This window comes from Oxyura jamaicensis, chromosome 1 (genome assembly GCF_011077185.1).
Source record: "Oxyura jamaicensis isolate SHBP4307 breed ruddy duck chromosome 1, BPBGC_Ojam_1.0, whole genome shotgun sequence".
In the NCBI taxonomy this organism is placed as follows: Eukaryota; Metazoa; Chordata; class Aves; order Anseriformes; family Anatidae; genus Oxyura; species Oxyura jamaicensis.
In genome coordinates this window covers 154,886,777-154,896,994 of record NC_048893.1, presented here as the reverse complement: position 1 = coordinate 154,896,994, position 10,218 = coordinate 154,886,777, and the positions used below count along the sequence as shown (strand labels likewise).

At 35.9% G+C, this 10,218-nt stretch overlaps 1 long non-coding RNA gene across 1 annotated transcript in view; it reads right to left on the bottom strand.

Annotated features, from left to right (window-relative positions):
• Positions 1-998: 998 nt before the first annotated feature.
• LOC118163092 overlaps positions 999-10,218 on the bottom strand; it is a 17,015-nt gene continuing 7,795 nt past the window's right edge. Inside the window, exon 3 of the long non-coding RNA XR_004748843.1 lies at positions 999-1,009. This is a non-coding gene — a long non-coding RNA (uncharacterized LOC118163092). The remainder of the gene's footprint in view (positions 1,010-10,218) is intronic.

Here is a 10,218-nt window from a genome sequence, read left to right as displayed (position 1 = left end):
AAATAAAATAAAATAAAAATTTAGATGATATATGAGTAACAGATTTTTTATATAAACCAATTCAGTTTTAGATATATAGTCAAATTAAATGTTTTAACAGTCTACATTTCACTTAGAATGATAGAATATCCCAAGTTAGAAGAGACCCACAAGGATCATTGAGTCCAATTCCTGGCTACCCACAAGACCATCTAAAAATCAAACAATATGTCTGAGAGCATTGTCCAAATGCTTCAAATACAGAAGGCTCGGTGCTATGACCACTTCCCTGTTCCAGTGCCTGACCACATTCTCAGTAAAGAACCTTTTCCTAACATCCAATCTGAACCTCCCCTGATGCAGCTTCAGACCACTCCCTCACCCCCTCATATCACTGATCACCAGAGAGAAGAGATCAGCGCCATCCCCTGTAGCCACCTGTACTTGGTCTGGCTGGGATGGAGTTAACTTTCCCTACAGCAACCCATACATTGCTGTGCTCTGCACTTATAGCTAGAACAGCATTTGTATCGTACCAGTGTTGTGTCTACTGCTGAGCAATACTGGCACTACATTAGGACTCCCTCCAACTCCCCTCCCCAAGAACCAGCAGGTTGGGGGTAGGCAAGAGATGGGAGGGGATATCACCAGGGCAGATGACCTAAACCAACCAAAGGGATATTTGATACAATGTGATGTCACACTCATCAATAAAAGGTGGGAGATGGAAAGGAGAGGGGGGGCTCTGGTTATGAAAACGTCTGTCCTCCCAAACAACAGCTACATGCTTCAAGGACGAGGTCAGGCATTGTTCATTGGTGGAAGCAGAGAGTAATTTATTTCCTCTGTGCTTCCACACTGTGCTTTGTTGTTGTTGTTTTTCCTTTCCTTTCCCCCTTTTCCTTTAGTTAATTTTTAAAATTAATAATAATTTTCCCTTAATAATTATTTTTTCTTTAATTAAATTATCCTTATCTCAACCAGTGAGTTGTTTTTTTTTTTCCTTTTCTTTTTCCCCTCCTCTTCTGAGCTGGGGGAGTGAGAGAGCAATTGAGGTGGAGTTCAGCTGCCTAGCAAGGTAAAATGACCATATCCCCCTCATCAAGAAACTGTAGACTGTGATGAGGTTGCCATTCAGCTTTCTCTTCTGTAAGTTGAACAAACTAAGTGCCCTCAGCCACTCCTCATATATCTTGCCCTCTGGACCCTTCACAAGCTTCATAGCCACTCTTTAGTAGTTTTATGTCCTTCTTATATTGTGGCACCCAAAACTTTAGGCAGTACTCAAGGTGAGACTGCTCTAGTGCAAGATTGACAGAAATCCTGTAAAAGTAACTTATCTTTCTCAGGAGATCAATGTAATCCAGAAATGAATGAAATATATAAAAACTGTAATATTTTTGGACCTTCCAGTGTTTGTTTATCATCAATTCCTTCCATATAAAAACTCATCCTAAAATGATTAGTGCAATGGGATTCATCAATTCAAATGTGAATGAAAATATAAAGTAGACCTCTCCATTTGAATTTTCAGCACAGAATCTATTATAGTCAATGGAGACTCAATTATAGCCATGGAGAACAGCAGACATTTTTCATAAAATAGATATCTAATATAGAAAGTGTGAATTGCTCCCTAAACATGATTATTTCTCTCCTTTGAATATAAAAAGAAGTTTGGAGTGATTAGCTGATAAATATCTAAAGTGAAATGCATTGAATTCTATTGTAGATGTTTAGACAAATACATGTACATTTGTACAAATACAAATACATATGTAAGAATAAAATTTACAACATTTTTAAATGTAGATGCTTATTTATATTAAGTACTGAAAGCAATGACATTAATATAAGCAAAATTGCAGAGAAAGAAGCCTTTAAGATAGGACTTAATTGTCTTAATAAAATTATCTGATAATCAATCACAATTTCATATCCTTACTCACACTGAGTTAATCTTGACATCTCACTGAAGTAAATGGGATTGCTAAATAGGGTAGCACCGGTCTTTAGTAAGAAACTATGAACTCTAGAAATTCTCAAAGTTGAACAGTATTTATGTTCTTTAGAATTTGCTCTATCTAGAATCAATGAATTTCAATGCATATACCTGATGTTATTTTATATTCAGTTCTTTAATTTGTTGAAGCAAAAATATTAGCATTCATATTTTATTGATCTTTGGCCTTCAATGTTTTGCTTTTTGTTTCTTTGTTTGTTTGCTTCATATCATATTCATATAATGATCTAACTTCTTTTCAGAGAAACATATTTATCTGAATCAGGAAGTTACCTTTTATAATAAACTGGTTATAGAGGAGGTAATTTGTAAAGAAAAAAAAAAATGTATTTAAAGCACAATTGCAGTATGTCTGTTCTTTTCTACATTAGTGTGAAACACTGAAACGACATTTGGAAAAAAAAAAATGCTTTCACAATATACAGGGCAAGTTTGTCTTTGTTGTGGGTTAACTCTGGCTAAGGACCAAACACCCACCTAAATTCTCTTTTACTCCCCCTCATAAGTACAATAGGAGAAAATAAGATGAAAAATCTTGTGGATTGAGATAAAAGGTGGAAGATTTCATACCAGTTACCAACATACATAAAATAGTAAACCTGGGAAGAAATCATTTAATTTATTTCCAATTAAAGTAGATTTGGATGTTGAGAAACAAATACAAAACAATTAAAACACCTTTCCTTCTCCTCCCACCCCTCCTCCTCACCTTTGCAGGCTCAACTTCACTCCTTCATTAACAACTCTTTGACCTCCTCCTCATCCCACTGAGGGAAGGTGGTGTATGGGGAGGGGGGGATTAAGAGCTGTAATAACAGCACCTCTCTTCCTCCTTTCAGTTTTCCCATGCTCCAGCATTGATCCTTTCCAGGGGTTGCAGTCCATCAGGGACAATTTGCTACCCGGTGGTCTCTTCACAGGATATTTTTGGTCCAGCAGCTAGAGTATCTCCTCCCCTTTCTTCTCTCACCTTAATGTTCCTTTTGTTGATTCTCACTATCTTTCTTGGTCTTCACTCCTCCTCTGCCCTTTCTTAATTTTTTTTTTTTTATTTTATTTTATTTTTTTTTTTTGCCAGAGGTGCCACCTGCTTGGCAGACGGACTCACCTACATCCTGCAGTGGATCAATTTTATCGGGCTGGAGTAGGCTATGTCTGGCATGAGCAGCCCCTGGCTTCTTCTCACAGAGGTCACCCCCTGCAGCTCCCCCCATTAACAAAATCTTGCCACCTATACTTGTTGCATAAACATGGACATATACATGTGTACAAACAGACAACAAATTTTAATTTAATATAACATGTTTGATAATGGAAGGTGATTATTCAGAATAAGAATTAATTGATTGATTTGAGTTGAAAAAATAGTTTTTACCTTTGTTATCTTGTTATATTAGCCATTCTATTAAAATGTGCTTAAAAATATAATTTTGATTAGTGAGGTATAATGTTTACATTAAACATTCTCAGAATGTAGAGTGTTAAGAAACAAATCCACTAAATGCTTCAGGTTCTTGCATAATAAAAATGGTCCAAAATCTTTCCCAATAATATATATATATATATCAATCAGATAATTATGTCTAAATACTTTTCCACTGATAAGAATTGACAGTTTTGATGGTACTGTCAAGACAGTATCCTTGTCTACAAAATGCATAAATCTGGAGTCTGGGAGAAAAGGTAGCTACAGATATGTTTTGAGGAGTATTTACAGATATGTTTTGAGAAGTATTTGCTTTTGTTGTTGTTGTTGTTTCATTTTCAAAACCGGTGTTGACCAATAAGAAATATACATTGTCTATATTAATAAGCTAAATTGTTCAAATGGTCCATTGATGGTTTTAACCAAGGGCAACTAGAATTTTCTTCAAATTTTCTTGTCCATGATTTCAGTCATCATAAGCTAAGGACCATTCTAAATAGACAGTGTCCATGCTCACACCTTGTTCTGGAGCTTTGTTGTATGTATGCTGCCCAATGCATGGTCTCACAATCAAAGAACTGTCCTGGACAAATTTAATTAACTGTCAGAGACCAAGCTTTGTGACACAGTTTCATTTAGCTTGTGTATTAGTCACACTGGTCAAGGCACTTTTACCCAAACACTTAACATGTAACTGTAACACTGAGAAACTTCTCAGGTAAGATGAGATTTTCCTTCTACAGGAAAGATGAAAAGTTGAACCATTTTCTAGCTGTGTCCCATTTCCAGAGGTGAAACTGTAAATGTGGTAAATGGAGTCAAATCGTGGTAAATGGAGTCAAATCGTGGTAAATGGAGTCAAATCCAGTTGGAGGCCGGTCACTAGTGGCGTTCCCCAGGGCTCGGTGCTGGGGCCGGTCCTCTTCAATATCTTCATTGATGATCTGGATGAGGGCATTGAGTGCACCCTCAGTAAGTTTGCAGATGACACCAAGTTAGGTACGTGTGTCGATCTGCTCGAGGGTAGGAAGGCTCTACAGGAGGATCTGGATAGGCTGCACCGATGGGCTGAGGTCAACTGCATGAAGTTCAACAAGGCCAAGTGCCGGGTCCTGCACCTGGGGCACAATAACCCCAAGCAGAGCTACAGGCTGGGAGATGAGTGGTAGGAGAGCTGCCAGGCAGAGAAGGACCTGGGAGTGATGGTTGATAGTCGGCTGAATATGAGCCAGCAATGTGCTCAGGTGGCCAAGAAGGCCAACAGCCTCCTGGCCTGTATAAGAAACAGTGTGGCCAGCAGGGCCAGGGAGGTGATCGTCCCCCTGTACTCGGCTCTGGTGAGGCCGCACCCCGAGTACTGCATTCAGTTTTGGGCCCCTCGCTACAAGAAGGACATGGAGGTGCTTGAGCGAGTCCAGAGAAGGGCTACGAAGCTGGTGAGGGGTCTGGAGAACAAGTCTTACGAGGAGCGGCTGAGGGAGCTGGGCTTGTTCAGCCTGGAGAAAAGGAGGCTCAGGGGTGACCTTAGTGCACTCTACAGGTACCTGAAGGGAGGCTGTAGCGAGGTGGGGGTTGGTCTGTTCTCCCACGTGCCTGGTGACAGGACCAGGGGGAATGGGCTTAAGTTGTGCCAGGGGAGTTTTAGGTTGGATCTTAGGAAGAACTTCTTTACCGAAAGGGTTGTTAGACACTGGAACGGGCTGCCCAGGGAAGTGGTGGAGTCACCATCCCTGGAGGTCTTTAAAAGACGTTTAGATGTAGAGCTTAGGGATATGGTTTAGTGGGGACTGTTAGTGTTAGGTCAGAGGTTGGACTTGATGATCTTGAGGTCTCTTCCAACCTAGAAATTCTGTGATTCTGTGATTCTGTAACTTCAGCCAGGCAAAAGCCACATAAATAGGATGGGATTAATTTGCCTGAAGATAGATGTCTAGTGAAATTTGAGATTCCCTATACCCTGTGTGGCCTTCTGCTGCAATTTCAGAATGATGTAGGTCTCCTATCCATCCAATGACTCATCAGTCCCATGATAATGTCTCAGATACCACAGAATTTCTAAGAGGGAATAGATTTATGCAAATCAGTTACAGACTTACAGTATCCAAATAGCTTTGTAGATTTCAAAGACTACAATTCATCATTCACATGTAGAAACCTTGTTTCATGTGAAATATCCTGGTTAACTGAAACTTTTCCAAAGGACTGAAATAAATGACCTGATGTATCTTAGAGACCTCTGTCCTTAAGATCACTGGCAATAGGTTCCTAAATTTGGGCGACTGATTGCAGCCCTGAAGACTGGGAATCAATTAACTAAATGAGTACAAAACTGACTAATTTGCATGCAGAAACCTAAAATTCGGATTGCGTTGAATCATATACATATTCTAAGCTAGTTGTTCAGGTTACCTATATAATCATTGGAAAGATTCTGACATCACAAGAGAGCACCTCATGGCAGCTCTCTTAGGGATGGAATGAGTGATCTTTTGCAAGTGCTTCAGTCTGCTGAATAGAATGGGAAACAAGTCTAGTTTAGACTAGTGAATTAGTATAACTGAAGAAATTAAAACCCATTCCAACAACTTAAGGACTTAAGATTTAATGGACTTTTCAAAATCTAGGCATTTATTTAGCTGTCTAAACACAAGAACCCCATTTATTTGCCATGCTCTAGGGTGTGTGACTGATATCACATAGAACTAACAATAAGTCTGAACCTTTCTGAATTAGTCAATGGAAGTAAATATACCCTACGCTATTTTAAATTGTTTTAGAAGCTGATATTTAGGCCACTGAAATAATATCCTAAAATCCCCTTAAATTTAAGTTTAAATATTCATGGCTATTTTTTTATAGCTGACACTAGATCATTTTTAAGATTAAGATCCAGTGTTTGTGCTAATATTGTTATCCACATGAGTAATGATATGGGGCCCTACTAACTTAAGGAATATGCAGATCTTCATAGGAGAAAATTTATGTGAAGTAGTACTTAACATTTACCCCCCAAATTGCATTGCTGTCATTCTTTCAAAATCAAAAAGCCTTACAAACATTAAAAACCACCACCACCAACAACAACAACAACAAAACCTCTAAACTTGAGAATTTTAGGGATGTTATTTTTCCCTCAGAAAAACAGATGAGATTTGAAAAGTCACAGTGGTATTTGGACGTGTACTGTTTTATTTATTTTTTATTTACTTATTTATTTATGTATGTGATTTGACAAGTCTTTTGGTAATCTGTCTTCACATAATAATAATCTTATACTTTACTGGCTTCAATGTTAATCACTGTAATGTGAGCTGCAAGAACAACAACAACAACAAAAACAGAAGATTCATCAGTAGTGGATTACTGAGATTGTGATGCCTTGTTTAAATACACCAAGATGCTGAATAGGTGGTCTGATATAGGAGGGTACCACAGGTATATCACACATATCTTCATTTTATTTTCTAATAAAAATTCAGGACTTGAGAAAGAAAGAAATTTGCATATACATGTTGTTCATCTTTCAAGTAAGTTAATGGGAGTTTTTTTGATGAAATCCTGAAAAAGAGACTTGCATAGGGATATGACAATTAAGTTATAGGGTTGGCATTCATATTTTGAAAAAAATATAGAGATCTGTGGAAAAAAATGGGATTCTCTAATATCTGTGAACCAGATTTTGCCAGTTTTGCAGTCCATATTAGAGAGCTAGCCAGATAGTCCTCACAAAACTAATAAGACAGGTTGTAGGCCTGTCTAGGCCTGACATTTTTAAAAAACCTTTATTTTCATAACAGTCAACATATAAAATAACTTTAAAATGTAATTACCTATTCTGATTGATATTGATAGATTCTGTTTGATCATCTCTGAGCCTTCAATTTATAAGCATTTATTTTAATGATATGTTGGCATATTTATTGTCCTTTTAAAATAAAATTAAAAAAATTGTTAGCACAATGAAGGAGTTATGTACAAAAAGCTAATTATTAGACTTGGCAATCATCTTCTATCTTCTTTCCATAAATAGTAATAATAATAATAATAACAACAATAATAAAAACAAACAACAACAACAACAAACATTATTTTAATTTGTACTAGATTTAATCCAATTTCTTGATTAATAGTGTAAAATCCTGTTATGGTAAACTGTAACTCCCTTCTCACTCCTACGTCTCTTGTTTCCTCCTTTCCCCTTCACCTTCCCCATGACTGACCTTCTTTCCTTGATTCAGTGGAGACTTTATCTGTGCTAGTTTCTGATTTTGTAGGCAGCAACAAGAATAAGAAAATACATTTCAATACAAAAGTGGTGAGCCTGAGATTATGTCATTGTTCTGTAAGTGAATAAAAAGTTATAAAATATAAATTAACAAATTCAGAGGATCACAGCCAAATAACTCTCTGCCTCTGAGGGTCAGTGCATAAAAGTTACTCATGCAAACAAATCCTCAGTTTGTGAAGAAGGCAAGTTTTGTGAGGTACTTACTGTCAAGACAGGTCAATCAATCCACAATTAGCTCTAATTAGCAATCCCACAGGCTATTAAAATTGTTTACCTTCTGTGGAAATATGCACCAAAAGGCACATAATTCTTTCCCACTTGTGAAAACATCAAACAAAAGTATTTTCTACCTAAACCTTAAAACCAATTATAAATGAGGGCAAGCACAGCAGTGATGTTAACAGACTTTAGGAAACCATTTGTATTGTTAATTGCAACATTAGAGCTAGCTGAGAGAGTATATAACAGTATTCCTGTTAGATTCTAAATAAAGTGTCCCAAATGTTTTTTTGTTGTTGGTGGTGGTGGTTTTGTTTTTAGATTACATGGATTGTCAGATCTCTGCAACTCTTACCATTTCTATAGACATATCAATTTTTGTCTAAATGCCTGACTAAAGAGTGGAATGATAATGAGTTTTTGTTCTTATTTAAGCACAGAAATTAGTGACGTTGTTTTCAAAAGGAGGAGAGTCTAGCACAGACAAGTTCAACCCCTTGAACTTGTTCACTTTATAAAAAGCTAGCATATAATAGAAAACTAAAATAGAAGATGAAGGGTCTAGAAAATCCATAATTTTCTCATTTTTGTTTTTCATATTGCTTATAATAATGTCAATATATGGGAAAGAACGCTCTATGGAAAGCAACAAGATGCGGTTTTGAATTTACATGTCAGTTTGCATTAGAATTGAATTTTCAAACAAATTTATATGTGTATATATATATTTATTTGCCGTTGATTGGGAAGAAATTAATGCAATAACACTTGTCTTAATTGTATGTAATTTCTTATAACAATTGCATTTTTTTTTTCATTACATATTTCTCTCTAAGAATAATAAAAAAAAAGAATTGCAGCTCTAGTTATAATACATAATTTATCTGTTTAAAGTTTACTATTATTATTATTTTATAAAATAATTAATACATAAACAAATTCACCAATATTTAGGAAATCTCAATATGCACACAGAACACAATATAGAATTCCCTAAATTTCTTTTCATAACAATATATTTATTGGTTTGGTTCTTCCTGACGTAATTGTTAGACTTCATATAACATGATGCATGACTGATTGTTTCTTTTTAATTAATACAATCCAAAGTATTGTAATCCTTTATATCACTGACATAGATGAGATTACCCATACTTATTTCCCACATAGTGGATTAACCTGTCTTTCTGAATGTATGCTCACAAGGAAATACAAATTATATTAATGTACTTCATCCAGCCTCTCTCAGGAGAAAAGACGGGTTTTATAATGAGACCCTGAGATTAACTGATATGGGCTGTTGCAGACCAAGCAGGATAAAAAAATCCTGAATCAAGTAGTCCTAAATCAAACACTTTGACAACCGGTTAGATGGAAGAAGCTCTAGTTTAGGAATTTCTAGTTATCAAAACTCAGGTAATATGGTACAAGAAAAGGAACAGCCTAGCCAGAACAGTTCAGGTTTTTTAAGGTTAATCTTTAAATCACTAATCCTAACAGAAGCACAAAGGAAGTTAATAAAACTCAAACTTCCACTGGTGCCATAAAAGTGCAAATCCAACTGTTGAGACAGCTGACTGGAGTCCAACCTTATTATTTTGGTCTTTATGTCTTTCACTCTAGGTTTTGGGTTAGTGAAAACTAAGTATCTCAAAGAAAATCTGACCTGAAAGCATTACATTTTCTACATTATCATCAAAACCATAATGGTTTTGCACTCTGCTGTCTCAGACTAGATTTTTGGGTTATGGACATTAAGAACACTAAAGAAATTTTTTCTTCTTTCAGTAAAAAAATAGCAATGGAAAAGTTGTGCACTCTGTTTTATTTAATAAGTGGTCTGTAAGTATTTGTGGTAAATGTTGTATGTTTTGTTAAACTAAACTGAATTGCATAGAACCTTCTCCTTCCTCATATCAAAGTACTACTTTTAAAGATACTGTAAAAAGTACTTGCTGGACACTGATCAAAGCTTCCATATTACAAGTAAGGGTGTTATCATCCCTCTCCTGTTGTGATTCTGAGGGAAACAAAGAAAACATATTCAGACTATTCAGAGCTCAAGCATTGTCAGAGCTAAATTATCTTCAGATTTCATTATATTGAATCCTTCCACTATTTTGAGATTTGAAACTTGGATCTATATATTTTCCATATAATTACCATAAATAGTTGTGATTTTTTTGAAGCTCTATAAAAGATTTAGGCCTTTTTCATTTTCTTTCTTTTCTTTCTTTCATTTATTTATTCTTTCTTTCTTTCTTTCTTTCTTTCTTTCTTTCT